The 15,154-nt window shown below is 54.0% G+C and overlaps 1 protein-coding gene across 1 annotated transcript in view; it reads left to right on the forward strand.

The window, feature by feature from the left end:
- Window positions 1-569: 569 nt before the first annotated feature.
- The window catches only part of LOC119956556 (chondroadherin-like protein), a 38,493-nt gene continuing 23,908 nt past the window's right edge, over window positions 570-15,154 (forward strand). Inside the window, exon 1 of the mRNA XM_038783855.1 lies at window positions 570-702. The gene's annotated coding sequence lies outside the window, so the exon portion shown is untranslated. The remainder of the gene's footprint in view (window positions 703-15,154) is intronic.

Raw genomic sequence — 15,154 nt, forward strand, 5'->3', positions numbered from 1 at the left:
CTCCAAAAGAAAACATTAGTGTTTGGATTGAGCCCCGTCAGCTCTGGGACTCAGTAAACAGAGCGGACCAACAGCCCAGGAGAAAGATCTCTTTGTTCCCTCGTTTCCAGGTTCAGTAACAGCTCCTTCTGGAAATAGAAATCCCTGGATGCTTCTGCAGGCAGTGGAAAATTCCAGGTCCTCTCTCTCAGTCCCCCCCTCCACACACACACACATCACACTCCCACCTCCTCCCCCCCTCTCTCTCAGACACCGTGCCTCTCCCCCCCTCCACACACACACACACACATCACACTCCCACCTCCCTCCCCTTCTCTCTCCGACACGAGCTCTCGCAGCGCCGGTGGGACTGGGGGCCTCTCACTGGAAGGATGTAAAGGCACCGAACCTGCCCCCTCCCTCCCCTCACTGCCACCTTCAAAGTTTCACAGCACTGCCACAGGCTGCTCGTCTGCCGGAGATTCCTCAAACAGCTTCCAGTTTCAGTCCTGAATCCATAGCGTGGGCAAAACAGTTAGCGGGGTGGTGGGGTACGGGCGGCGGGGGGGTGGGGGCGGGTGGGGGGGGCAGGTCTGCACATCTGAAACTCTCAGTACACAGGAAAGCCCCCCCTTTATCCCTCTACCCTTCCCATTCAAGTTCAAGTTTGAGGAGGTTACAAAGACAAGTCAAGTTCCCAGACAGACTCCACCTTAAGGAAAGGTAAGTGATTTGTGCATAAGTAAAATAATCTTTATTGGTGTCACGAGTAGGCTGACATTAACGCTGCAATGAAGTTGCCGTGAAAAGCCCCTAGTCGCCACATTCCGGCGCCTGTTCGGGTACACCGAGGGAGAATTCAGAATGTCCAATTCACACAACAAGCACGTCTTTCGGGACTTGTGGGAGGAAACCGGAGCACCCGGAGGAAACCCACGCAGACACGGGGAGAAGGTGCAGACTCCGCACAGACAGTGACCCAAGCCGGGAATCGAACCGGGGACCCTGGAGCTGTGAGGCAGCATTGCTACCCTGCCGCCCCAGTGACTTTATTGTTATTTTCCTCGAATCCCTTTTTCTCCTCTCTCCGGGCGTCGGGCCCAGTTCCACAGGCTTTCGGTGTCTCTGGTGGTGAAGGTTGGCACGTTGCCGGGCATGGCCATAGCAAGCGGGTACACTTTGCAATCAGACGCTGGAAGCTGGGACTGATATTAACCCTTTGTAGCTGGGGTGGGCTGGCGTCCGTTTTGCCCTCCCCCTGCTGGCCAATGTCTGCTGAAGGTCGGTCACAAACTGACAGCGAGGATCAAATTGCTGAAAGAGACACGATACTGAGTTTTAGGGAAGTTGTATTTTTCTCCAATTCTCCGCTATTTTCTCCCCCTCCATCCCGGAATTGCCCAGTCAGTCTGACGGAGCGTGAGATTCACAATCGTTGGAATTGAAAGTCTCCCTAGTTCCCAAGGACCGTAGTCGGTTCTCCCCCTTTGAGGGGGGGGGGGGGGGAGCTGACAGGTGGTGGTTTAACCTGAGGGTCACCTCGCCTCAGGTGAGGGGCCAGGTTAAGAAGGCCCATGGATGACCCCAGCCGGCCGCCCAGCCAACTGAGCTAAACCGACCCCACGAGTCAGAGGATAACGCAGCGCATTCATAATTTAGAATAACACCTTTGCTTCACTGTTGCTGGGTCAAAATCTGGTGCCTGTCTGTGTGGAGTCTGCACGTCCGCCCCGTGTGTGCGTGGGTTTCCTCCGGGTGCTCCGGTTTCCTCCCACAGTCGCAAAGACGTGCAGGTTAGGTGGATTGGCCGTGCTAAATTGCCCCTTAGTGTCCAGGGATGTGCAGGTTGGGTCACAGGGCTACGGGGATAGAGTGTGTTGGGGCTGTGGACTTGGGTGGAGTGCTCTTTGGGAGGGTCAGTGCAAATGGGCGAATGGCCTCCTTCTGCACTAATGATTCTATGAAAATCCTGGAACTCCCCAACAGCACAGTGGGAGTACGTACACCACATGGACTGCAGCAGGTTCAAGAATGCGGCTCACCACCACCTTCTCGAGGGCCGGGCAGTAAATTCTGGGCCTCGCCATCAACGCCCACATCCTGAGAATGAATTTTACAATGCACAAAGGGGGCCATTCAGCCCATCGAGCCCGTATTGACTCTCTGAAAGACAGTGGACGGGATTCTGCGGGAATTGGCGGGGCGGGAAACTCCGGCGAGAAGGAGTGGCGTGAACCACTTCGGCGTCGGGCCGCCCCAAAGGTGGGAAATCCTCCGCACCTTCAGGGGCTAGGCAGAGTGGTTTGCGCCGCGTTGGCTGGCGGGGAAGGGGCTTGGTGCCACGCCAACCAGGCGCCGAAGGGCCTCCGCCGGCCAGTGCGAGTTGGCGCATGCGCGGGAGTGCCAGCGTGTGCTGGCGTCATCCCAGCGCATGCGCAGGGGGGGGGGTTCATCTCCGTGTTGGCCATCGCAGAGCACCACAGCGGCCGATGCGGAAGAATAGAGTGCCCCTACGGCACAGGCCCGTCCGCGGATTAGTGGGCCCCGATTGCGGGCCAGGCCACCGTGGGGGCACCTCCCGGGGCCAGATCTCCCCCCGGGGACCCCGGAGTCTGCCCGTGCAGCCAGGATCCGCCGGCAAATACCTGGTGTAATATAGCAGGACTGGCCGAAAACGAGCGGCCACTCAAACCCGCCAATGTTTCCATTTCAAATTCTTCTCCAAATCCCTCTTCCAGTTTATTGGTCAATCTAAAGATTCTCTTTTCCTCCCCTTTTTGGTTCTTTTGCTGATTGTCTCAAAATTGTGTCCCCTGGTTGGCAACCCCGCTCATTATTTAGTCTATCAAAGACGCTCATGACTTTGAAATCCTCTGTCCAATCTCCCCCTATTGCTCGCTGCTCCAAGGAGCAGCATGGGGCTTTCGGTAGTAAACCGACCGACATAGAACCCTCCAGACTCACTTGGTTGGGTAGCACTTGCTTGGACTCTGCTGTGCGTTCGATGCCAGGGTCGAAGACTAGGCACGATGTGCAGAGCACGTGCACTTCTACTTTTACGCCAATAATATCACGGAAGCCGAAAGGCAAACGTTGATCTTGTTGACGACGTGAGGGGCTCTGACATATGGGGCTATCTGAGACCTCCCACATCCGGATGCGCCGGACATCCATACCTTAGCCCAGCTTGTGGAACTTGTTGGCCGGCATTTTAGCGCACCTCGTGGGTTAGCCCTGCTGCCTCACAGCACCGAGGTCCCAGGTTTGATCCCAGCTCTGGGTCACTGTCCGTGTGGAGTTTGCACATTTTTTTAATAGAACATAGAACATTCAGTGCAGAAAGAGGCCATTCAGCCCATCGGGTCTGCACCAACCCACTTAAGCCCTCACTTCCACTCTATCCCCGTAACCCAATAACCCATCCAAACCTTTTTGGACACTAAGGGCAATTTATGATGGCCAATCCACCTAACCTGCACGTCTTTGGACTGTGGGAGGAAACCGGAGCACCCGGAGGAAACCCACGCAGACACAGGGAGGACGTGCAGACTCCGCACAGACAGTGACCCAGCGGGGAATCGAACCTGGGACCCTGGAGCTGTGAAGCCACAGTGCTAACCACTGTGCTACCGTGTCTGCGTGGGTTTCGCCCCCACAACCCAAAGATGTGCAGGGTAGGTGGATTGGCCACGCTAAATTGCCCATTATTTGGAAAAAATGAATTGGGTACTCTAAATGTAAAAAAAAATGTTAGCGCACCTCCCTCTGTGATCGTCCAGCAATCCTGTTTTAATATGACTAACGTGCCCCGGGTGAGTCTGTGACTGATTTCATGACCAGACTGTACCAGCTGACTGAGGTTTGCCAATACGGGACCTTGCTCTCAGACACGTTACGGAATCGCCTTGTCTGTGGCATCGGTGACGCCGAGATCCAGCGAAAGCTCTGGGTGAGCCCGCTTTGACACTCCAGCAGGCGCTCCAGATTGCCATGTCCCGGGAGAGCGCGGCGTTCAGGAAATCCAGGGAATGAGGGTCAACGCCCTGGGATCTTTGCAGCTGACAGGCCCTGATCAGTGGTCACCGCACCGCCCTCCACAACCAGAACCTTTTTCTGGACACTGGCACGGCAGTGTCGGCACTGGGCCAGAGCATGTTCGCCTGTATTCGACGGGGTGTTCGGACATTGGCTCCTCTGGCTACATATACAGGGGAGCAATTGTAGATCATGAGGACGGTGTGGACCCTGTCCTTTATGGCCATCAATCGTTCCAACTCCCCTTATTGTAGTTGGAGACGATGGTCCCACCCTCCTGGGGAACGATTGGCTACCCCGCCTCCGCTCGGACTGGCGCCGCACCCTACAGGTAGGGTCTGGCGGACTGGGCGAGGCGCTGGGGAAGTGCCCCAAAGTTTTCCAGCCGGTTCCTGGGTCCATCCAAGGCGCCGTTGTCAAAATCGATGGGACGTCCCGGGTCACGGGCCCGGCAGAACAGGAACATTTGCGGAATCTAGAGGTGGAGCTCCAACGGGTTTTTGGAGTTTGGTATCTGCCTGCGGCAGGCGAAATGTGTATTTCACGCCAAGGATGTTGCCTACTTCGGCTACCGTGTGGACAGGCCGCGTTACGCCCGATGGAAGACAAAGCGCCATACCGTCGGCCCCACTCCGACGGGGGCAGCAGGGTAGCACAGTGGTTAGCATAAATGCTTCACAGCTCCAGGGTCCCAGGTTCGATTCCCGGCTGGGGCACTGTCTGTGTGGAGTCTGCACGTCCTCCCTGTGTGTGCGTGGGTTCCCTCCGGGTGCTCCGGTTTCCTCCCACAGTCCAAAGATGTGCGGGTTAGGTGGATTGGCCGTGCTAAATTGCCCGTAGTGTCCTAAAAAGTAAGGTTAAGGGGTGGGGGCTGTTGGGTTACGGGTATGTGGGTTTGAGTAGGGTGATCATTGCTCGGCACAACGTCGAGGGCTGAAGGGCCTGTTCTGTGCTGTACTGTTCTATGTTCTATGTTCTAACTCCGTTCGTTCCTGTGTTTGGTGAATCACTACGGCAGGTTCTTTCCGGACCTGCCGGCGGTCCTGGCCCCTCGCCACCTCCTTTTGAAGAAACACTCGGACTGACTCTGGAGGCGACTATTCGTCGTGTCAAACGGCGACTCTCCTCGTCTGGAGCCTTGACCCACTGTGACCCGGGTAAACCCCCGATAGTCACGTGCGATGCATTGCCATACAGGATCGGGGCCGTCCTGGCCCATTGGATGCTGGACGATAAAAGGTGAATGGCGGGCAGCAGGGTGGCGCAGTGGGTTAGCACTGCTGCCTCACGGTGCCGAGGTCCCAGGTTCGATCCCGGCTCTGGGTCACTGTCCGTGTGGACTTTGCACATTCTTCCCATGTCTGCGTGGGTTTCGCCCCCACAACCCAAAGATGTGCAGGGTAGGTGGATTGGCCACGCTAAATTGTCCCTTAATTGGCTAAAGTTTATTGGGTATTGTAAATTAAAATGTAAATGTCGCCGAGGGGGCATCGTGTGGATGAGAAATAGGGAGGGGGGGGGGAACAAGGATAGATCCTTGCGGGACACCAAAGGTAATGGGTTAGGAGCAGATTCTCTGACTATGTTAGATGGACAAGAATGGAAACAGGTGGCATAGAATTTTACAGCGTTACAACAGGCCATTCAGCCCATCTGGTCTGTGCCAGTATTTATGTCATACACCAGCTTTTCCCACTCCTTTTGCTCCCATCCTATCTGTAAACATTTCTATTCTCTGAGTTGTGGTAATGTTATTGGACTAAATCTCTGAAAGCACGAATTAAAATCTTACCACAGTAGCTCGGGGAATTTAAATTCAATTAATTAATTCAGTTAAGACGCTGCGACAACGAATGAACGGGCATCGTGCGACAATCACCAGGCAGGAATGTTCCCTTCCAGTCGGGCAACACTTCAGCAGTCAAGGGCATTCAGCCTCTGATCTCCGGGTAAGCGTTCTACAAGGCGGCCTTCAGGACACGCGACAACGCAGAATCGCCGCAGAAACTTGTAGCCAAGTTCCGCACGCATGAGTGCGGCCTCAACCGGGACCTGGGATTCATGTCGCATTACATTCATCCCCCACCATCTAGCCTGGACTTGCACAACTGTCCTGGTTTGAGACAATTCACACCTCTTTAACCTGGAATTATCCCTCTCTGACTTTGTCTATATAAATGTTTCTGGAACATACCTCTCCATTCACCTGAGGGAGGAGCTGCGCTCCGAAAGCTCGTGTTTGAAACAAACCTGTTGGACTTTAACCTGGTGTTGTAAGACTTCTTACAATTAATTAACGACCCTGGAATTAAAATGTGAGTCTCATTAATAATGATCAGGAGCTATTGGCATTGTTGAAAAAAAACCATTTGGTTCACTAATGTCACAAATGGGGAAGGATGCCTTCCGTCCTTACCTTGGCAGCACGGTAGCATGGTGGTTAGCATAAATGCTTCACAGCTCCAGGGTCCCAGGTTCGATTCCCGGCTGGGTCACTGTCTGTGTGGAGTCTGCACGTCCTCCCCGTGTGTGCGTGGGTTTCCTCCGGGTGCTCCGGTTTCCTCCCACAGTCCAAAGATGTGCGGGTTAGGTGGATTGGCCATGCTAAATTGCCCGTAGTGTCCTAAAAAGTAAGGTTGGGGGGGGGGGGGGGGGAGTTGTTGGGTGGATACGTGGGTTTGAGTGGGGTGATCATTGCTCGGCACAACATTGCATTTGTCAGTCATGTTATAGAACTATATAGAATTTACAGTGCAGAAGGAGGCCATTCGGCCCATCGAGTCTGCACCGGCTCTTGGAAAGAGCACCCTATCCAAGCCCATACCTCCACCCTATCCCCATAACCCAGTAACCCCACCCAACACTAAGGGCAATTTTGAACAGTAAGGGCAATTTATCACGGCCAATCCACCTAACCCGCACATCTTTGCACATCCGGAGCACCCGGAGGAAACCCACACACACACGAGGAGGATGTGCAGACTCTGCACAGACAGTGACCCAAGCCGGGAATCGAACCTGGGACCCTGGAGCTGTGAAGCGATTGTGGTATCCACAATGCTACCGTGCTGCCGTGTTATTCAGGGATAGTTCCCAATTCTCTTCCCACACTTTGCGATGCAATGAGGCAACTTTGTCTGTTTCGGTAGCGGGTAATTCCCGGGTAAATCGCCAGGGCCCTATGGTTTGAGGACGCCACGGCACATCAAGCACGGCTGGCCTGGAGCGTCTCCCCCTCTTACCACCAGTCCTTGGAGAGTTTGGAAGGATTTGCGGGTTGATGGTCAAATTGCTTCTCCGCGTTAAGAACCCATCTTCCTTGGCCATCAGGTCCTGGGTCGGGACCTAAACTATTTGAGGATAAAGCCATGTTTTATTTGCAAGTCGTGTCGAAGGGGAGGGATCAAAACCGGGCCCCGCGTTCATATTAGAATTTTATGGATTGAGAACATTTGAAGGTGATGAGCACGAGAGACGAGTTGCTTTACAAAAGTTAGGCTTTAATAAGCTAGAACTTAGCCCTGCGGTTGTCTACAATAAAATGGACGACCGCCGGGCGCTTCGACTATTTATACCTCGGTAAGGAGGCATGGTTAACTCAGCCTCTCGACCAATTGGAGAGCTGTCACATAACTGGTCTCAACCAATCGGTCGAGAGGCACATGACCGACCAGGGCCAATGGTAAGCCGGTGTTCGGCACCAATGACAGACAGCTATGTAAATCATATCACCACAGAAGGGTCATTGCTAATATGGTCATAAGAAATAGGAGGAGGGTTAGGCCATTTGGCCCATCTGTTCAGCTCGATAATGGCTGAATCTATCTAATCGAGGCCTTAACCCCACTTTCCTGTCTGCTTCTCATAACCCTTGACCCCCCCCCCCCTTGTCGATCAAAAATCTAACTCGGCCTTGAATGTATTCAATGACCCAGTCTCTTTGGGGAAGTGAATTCCAAACATTAAAGGCCCTTTCAGAGGAGAAATTCCTCATCATCTCCATCTCAATCCCTTATCTTTCATGCACCAGGACACCCAGATCCCTCTGGAATGCAGAATTCTGCAATCTCTCTCCCCATTTAAGTAATATTCATGGGGCGATTGACCAGCCACGCTACGCCCGAAGATCAGTGCGCCGCGGCGCAGAACGTGGTCGATAGAAGCCAGGAGAACCCGCTCTTGGGATCTAACCGGCTTGCAATGCGTTAGATCTCACGAGACGTCGCAATGTGACTCCCGCCCATTGTGGGCAGGATCACATTTTGACAAATCTGCATATTAGAGTGAGACAGCTAGTCTCACTGTAATATGCAGTTTCCCAAGGCACCCAAAGCATTGGGATCTTCCCCTCTTCACCTCGGAAACATTGGGCAAGCTCTGTACTCATTCAGTCCTCATCTCTACAAGGGCTGCCCTCTCTCCTGTTCCTGCATAGAACCCTTAGCCGGGTCCATCAGGAAGGATCCGGGTATGAGAGGAGTGACGGTCCCAGGCAGCGGAGGTGTGCAAGTCAAGGCTTCCCTGTACCTGGACGACGTCGCCATTTTCTGCTCGGATCCCGCGTCTGTACGCAGGCTCTTGGACACCTGTGGCCGTTTTGAACTGGCGTCAGGAGCCAAGGGAAACCGCGGCAAGAGTGAGGCCATGTTCTTTGGGAACTGGGCCGACCGGTCCTTTGTCCCCTTCACGGTCAGGTCAGATTACCTGAAGATGCTGGGGATATGGTTCGGAACGGCTGGGGCGTGCACCAAAAACTAGGAGGAGTGCATTGCCAAAGTAAAACAGAAACTGGGCTGGTGGGAGCAATGGATTGGATTGGATTGGAATGGCTCCCTCTCCATTGCGGGCAAAACCCTGGTTATCAGGTGTGAGGTACTCTCGGTGTTACTGTACGTGGCGCAGGTCTGGCCCATTACCCAACCCTACGCCGCAGCAGTCACCCGGGCCATCTTCACATTCATCTGGAGATCCAAGATAGACCGTGTCCGAAGGGACACCATGTACAAATCTCTGGACAAAGGAGGGAGGAACGTACCCAACGTCTCCCTCATCCTGATGGCCACCTTTGTGTGCAGCTGCATCAAGCTGTGCATAGACCCCGGGTAGGCAAACACCAAGTGTCACTACATACTGAGGTTCTACCTGTCCCCGGTGTTACGAAGGATGGGCCTGGCCTCATTGCCGCGGAACGCTCCAAGTAGTTGGACCGAGCTGTACCACCTGTCCCTCGTGGAAAAATTTTTGAAGGAAAACACCTTTGACCACAAGGCAATGAAGCAGTGGCCAGCACGTAATGTCCTCGAGACCCTCAGAGAAAAGGAGACTGGAGGGCGTTGGATGGTTGCCTGAGTCATCTGGCAGAACGCCTCATCACCAGAACTTTCAAACAAGCACCAAGACCGAGCTTGGCTGGTGGTGAGAAGGGCCCTCCCCGTCAGATTCTTCATGTACACCCGAAGGCTCAGCCCCGTTGCTGCCCTCGGAGTGGCTGTGGGGGAAATGAGACAGTCACACACCTCCTTGCGGAATGTGCCTTTGCAAAGCAGGTCTGGAGAGAGATGCCGTGGGATTTGTCCAGGTTCATCCCGAGCAGCTCTGTGACACAGGACTCTGTGCTCTACGGACTGTTTCCAGGGACACACACTGAGACAGATATCAACTGCTGCTGGAAGGTCATCAACTCGCTCTTTGGCCTGCCCGAAACTTGCTGATCTTCCAGTGCAAAGAACTGTCCTCGACCGAGTGTTGCAGACTGGCACATTCCAAGGACCAGGACTACGTGCTGAGGGACCCACTCAAGCTTGGGGCAGCTGCCGCCAAGGCGCAATGGGGAAAGACCACAGTGTAAGGTCTGACCAGCAAATGTACACCGAGGGGTGGGTAACAGTGTAAAGCCCCTCGGTCCGGGTCATTAACACCCCAATGTATAAAAGAAACATGGCAATGTAAATATTTACGATAGAATTGTAAAGTAAACAGGGAAATGTGTGGAATGTCATCCCAGTTGAATGCAAGAAAGTCAAGTGAATATGTAACTTTGATGGAAATGTACAGCCACAACAATTCATAATGTTCTGTAATGTCTATTAGAGATTTTATGAATAAAGTATATATTTTTTAAAAACTCATCTCCACAAATAAGGATCATACAGAATGGCACTTGAAATGAAATGAAAATCGCTTATTGTCACGAGTAGGCTTCAAATGAAGTTACTGTGAAAAGCCCCTAGTCGCCACATTCCGGCGCCTGTTCGGGGAGGCTGGTACGGGAATCGAACCGTGCTGCTGGCCTGCTTTAAAAGCCAGCGATTTAGCCCAGTGAGCTAAACCAGCCCCTTGTGGGGGGCTTGTGGGGGTCGCCAAGGAGATCGGAAGCCCCCAGGTACATGCCGTTTGGGAAGGGTGGTACTCGATGCCACCTTGGCACCCTGGCACTGCCCAGGTGGTGCTGACAGGGACACTGCCAGGGTACCAGGTTGGCATCTTTCGCGCCGTGGGGCGGGTGCGGGGAGGCCCCACTTGGGGCTTGGGAAGTGGGGGGGGTTTGGGGGACATGTCGGGGTTCTAGAGATCAGACGCCATTTTGAAACGGCGTCCCAATCTCTCGCTACACTGAGGGGGTCCCAGCGAGAGGACCCCCTCAGTACAGAGAACGGGGCCGAGTGCGGGCCCCGCTGAAGCCCCCGGGCTAACCAGAGCCGCGTTTTACAGCGTTGTGTTTCTCGGTGCTGTGAGCCCCGGGAAACACGCGGCTAAACCCGCTCGCTATGGGACTTTCTTCCCATTTAGTTCCATCACGCCCTCTGTCTTTCTACTCTCCCAGCCAAACTTAACTTCCCTTTCAGCCACTCTCCGTGTCATTTGCCGGTCCTGCGGCAAAAGGCCCCCCCCCCGGATGTGAACAGACTCTTTTGCTGCCCCCTCACGGTACCCGTGCCGTCCGCAATTACACCCACAGTGGGCAGGACTGGAAAATCTAGGCCTTTGTATTCGCCTTAGGCTTGTTTTCCTTCCTATCTTTGTATAGTCAGCAAATCTGGCTGCCGTACACTCGATCCCAAACAATCGGACTGGATCCCAGGGTGACAATGGCTCAATTCAAACTATGTTAAAGTTAAATGTTAATTCATTTTTCTGAATGTTATTAAAGTTAAGTGGACACGAGCCCGGAGGCGCTGGTAACGGCGCCGTTGCCGCTCCCTCCAACGAGGTATACCACGAGCCCGGTGGTGGCGGCTACCCTCAAAATTTGGGGGCAATGGAGACGCCATAGGGGAGAAGTGGGGGTCTCGATGGAGGCCCCGATACGGGGGAACCATCGGTTTGTCCCAGGGCGCATTGATGGCGGATTTCTGGGCTGGCACAGGGCAGGGGTTAGGAGGTTGAGGGACCTGTTTGTGGAGGGGAGGTTCGCGAGCTTGGGGGAGTTAGAGGGGAAGTTTGGGCTCCCCCCGGGGAACATGTTTAGGTACATCCAGGTTAGGGCGTTTGCCAGGCGGCAGGTGGAGGGGTTCCCCTTGCTGCCCCCACGAGGGGTGCGGGATTGGTTGCTCTCGGGGGTGTGGGTTGGAGGAGGGAGGATTTCGGACGTATACTGCGTAATGCAGGAGGTAGACGAGGCCTCGGTGGAGGAGCTGAAGGGTAAAGGGGAAGAGGAGCTGGGTGAGGAGATTGAGGAGGGGGCGTGGGCGGATGCCCTGGAGAGAGTGAATTCCTCCTCTTCCTGTGCGAGGCTTAGCCTCATACAGTTCAAGGTGCTGCACAGGGCCCACATGACTGGGACGAGGATGAGTTTGGGGGCGAAGACAGGTGTGCTAGGTGCTCGGGGAGCCCAGCGAACCACGCCCATATGTTTTGGGCGTGCCCAGCGCTGGGGGAGTTTTGGAAGGGGGTAGCAAGGACGGTGTCGAGGGTGGTAGGATCCAGGGTCAAGCCAGGCTGGGGGCTCGCAATGTGTGGGGTTGCAGTGGAGCCGGGAGTGCAGGAGGCGAAAGAGGCCGGCATTCTGGCCTCTGCGTCCCTAGTAGCCCGGCGGAGGATCTTGCTTCAGTGGAAGGATGCGAGGCCTCCAAGCGTGGAGGCCTGGGTCAATGATATGGCGGGGTTCATAAAATTGGAGAAGGTGAAATTTGCCCTGAGGGGATCAGTACAAGGGTTCTTTAGGCGGTGGCAGCCTTTCCTGGACTTCCTGGCAGAACGGTAGGGAAATAGGCCGACAGCAGCAGCAACCCGGGGGGGGGGGGGGGGGGGGGGGGAGGATTGGGGGGAGGGAGAACTGTGCACATGGGTCTGTGGGATGTGGCGGGTGTTATCTCTTTCCTTTTGGTGTTTGGGTGCTCTTTTGTTTTTTTTCCCTTTTGTTTGTAGTTGCTTTTGAAGTTGGGGGGGTATTGTTCTTGGGGCGTTACCGCGGTTGTTTTGTTAATAGAGTCAAGATGTTTATATTTTGTTAAAATTTCAATAAAAATTATTTTTAAAAAAAAACAGAGAAATGTCCGCAGGGAATCTTTTACTTCCAGTTTGGATGTTGTTTAATTGTTTTACTGGGAAGTAGCAGACTACGACAAGCCCTGACTACTGCGCTGATGTGTCAATCTCAGTTAGTTACCCAGGTCCCTGACTTCGGAGCTTGAGGCTATAAAGCTTCTCCTTCAAAGGGAAGAGTTACCCACTGCACTCCGGCTGAGAGCTTTGTGAACGTTTTCAAGTGCATCTGTTTCCTGTGACCTTCGTCTGGACAATCCCAGGGGACTTTACGGGATAGAACATAGAACATAGAACAGTACAGCACAGAACAGGCCCTTCGGCCCTCGATGTTGTGCCGAGCCATGATCACCCTACTCAGACCCACGTATCCACCCTATACCCGTAACCCAACAACCCCCCCATTAACCTTATTTTTGTAGGACACTACGGGCAATTTAGCATGGCCAATCCACCTAACCCGCACATCTTTGGACTGTGGGAGGAAACCGGAGCACCCGGAGGAAACCCACGCACACACGGGGAGGATGTGGGAGTCACTGGCTGGGCCCAGCATTTATTGCCCATCCCTAGTCGCCCTTCAGACGGTGGTGGGTGAGCTGCCTTCTCGAACCCGCTGCTGTCCCTGAGGTGTAGGTACACCCACTGTGCTGTTAGGGAGGGAGTTCCAGGGTTTTGCCCCGGCGACAGTGAAGGAACGGCCGATATATTTCCCAGTCGGGGTGGTGAGTGACTTGGAGGGGAACCTCCAGGTGGTGGGGTTCCCAGGTATCTGCTGCCCTTGTCCTTCTAGATGGTAGAGGTCGTGGGTTTGGAAGGTGCTGCCTAGAACATAGAACATAGAACAGTACAGCACAGAACAGGCCCTTCGGCCCTCAATGTTGTGCTGAGCCATGATCACCCTACTCAAACCCACGTATCCACCCTATACCAGTAACCCAACAACCCCCCCCCAAACCTTACTTTTATTAGGACACTACGGGCAATTTAGCATGGCCAATCCACCTAACCCGCACATCTTTGGTCTGTGGGAGCCTAAGGAGCCTTGGTGAGTTCCAGCCGTGCATCTTGTAGATGGTACACACGGCTGCTACGTCGGTGGTGGAGGGAGTGAATGTTTATGGAAGGGGTGCCAATCAAGCGGGGCTGCTTTGTCCTGGATGGTGTTGAGCTTCTTGAGTGTTGTTGGGAGCTGCGCTCATCCAGGCAAGTGGAGAGTCCATCACACTCCTAACTTGTGCCTTATTGCTCGCCGTAGGATTCCTAGTCTTTGACCTGCTCTGGTAGCCACAGTATTAACATGGCTCGTCCAGTTCAATTTCTGATCAATGATCACAGCTCCAGGGACAAAAACAGAAAATACTGGACAACCTCAGCAGGCCTGACATCATCTGTGGAGATAAAAGGGAGCTCACGTTGCCAGTTTAGGATGACTCTTTGTCAAAGTTGTCCAGACTCGAAACGTTAGCTCCCTTCTCTCTCTCTCCACAGGCGCTGTCAGACCTGCTGAGATTGTCCAGCATTTTCTGTTTTTGTTTCAGATTCCAGCGTCCGCAGTAACGTTCACAGCTCCCGGGTCCCAGGTTCGATTCCCGGCTGGGTCACTGTCTGTGCGGAGTCTGCACGTTCTCCCCGTGTGTGCGTGGGTTTCCTCCGGGTGCTCCGGTTTCCTCCCACAGTCCAAAGACGTGCAGGTTAGGTGGATTGGCCGTGATAAATCGCCCTTAGTGTCCAAAAGGTGAGGTGGGGTTACTGGGTTAAGGGATTTGCCTGAAGGTGTGGGCTTAAGTCGGGTTATCTTTCCAAGGGTCGGTGCAGACTTGATGGACCGAATGGCCTCCTTTTGCACTGATGGGATTTAGAATTTAGAACAGTACAGCACAGAACAGGCCCTTCGGCCCTCGATGTTGTGCCGAGCAATGATCACCCTACTCAAACTCACGTATCCACCCTATACCCGTAACCCAACAACTCCCCCTTAACCTTACTTTTTAGGACACTACGGGCAATTTAGCATGGCCAATCCACCTAACCCGCACATCTTTGGACTGTGGGAGGAAACCGGAGCACCCGGAGGAAACCCACGCACACACGGGGAGGACGTGCAGACTCCGCACAGACAGTGACCCAGCCGGGAACCGAACCTGGGACCCTGGAGCTGTGAAGCATTGATGCTAACCACTATGCTACCGTGCTGCCCACGGTTCTATGATTCTATTGTGCAGGATTCACCAAGGTAATGCCAGCTTGTGTGGTCTGAATGTAACTTGTCCCTTGTCAGCCCCAAGCCTGGGTATTGTCCAGGTCTTGCTACATTTGGCCATGGACTGCTCAGTATCTGAGGAGTCACGAATGATGCTGAACATTGTGCCGTCATCCCCAAACATCCCCACTTCTGACCTGATGATAGAGGGGAGGTCAGTGACACAGCCACTTCACCACCATTTCCCCCAATTCAATACTGATGCTGCCAACCCCAGCCACTGCTGAGGACCACCCCATCTCACCAACCCCCGCTCAACACCTCTCACGCCCCCTAAATGTGTGGGGTGGTGGGGGGAGGGGGGTCATACCAATTCAGAGGCAGTAAAATGGGGCTCAGACTGGGAAAAGGTTTGGGACGCCCGGAGCTAACTGGAGTGCTTCTCTTTTTTTT

The sequence above is a fragment of the Scyliorhinus canicula genome, chromosome 23, assembly GCF_902713615.1.
Source record: "Scyliorhinus canicula chromosome 23, sScyCan1.1, whole genome shotgun sequence".
NCBI classification, from domain to species: domain Eukaryota; kingdom Metazoa; phylum Chordata; class Chondrichthyes; order Carcharhiniformes; family Scyliorhinidae; genus Scyliorhinus; species Scyliorhinus canicula.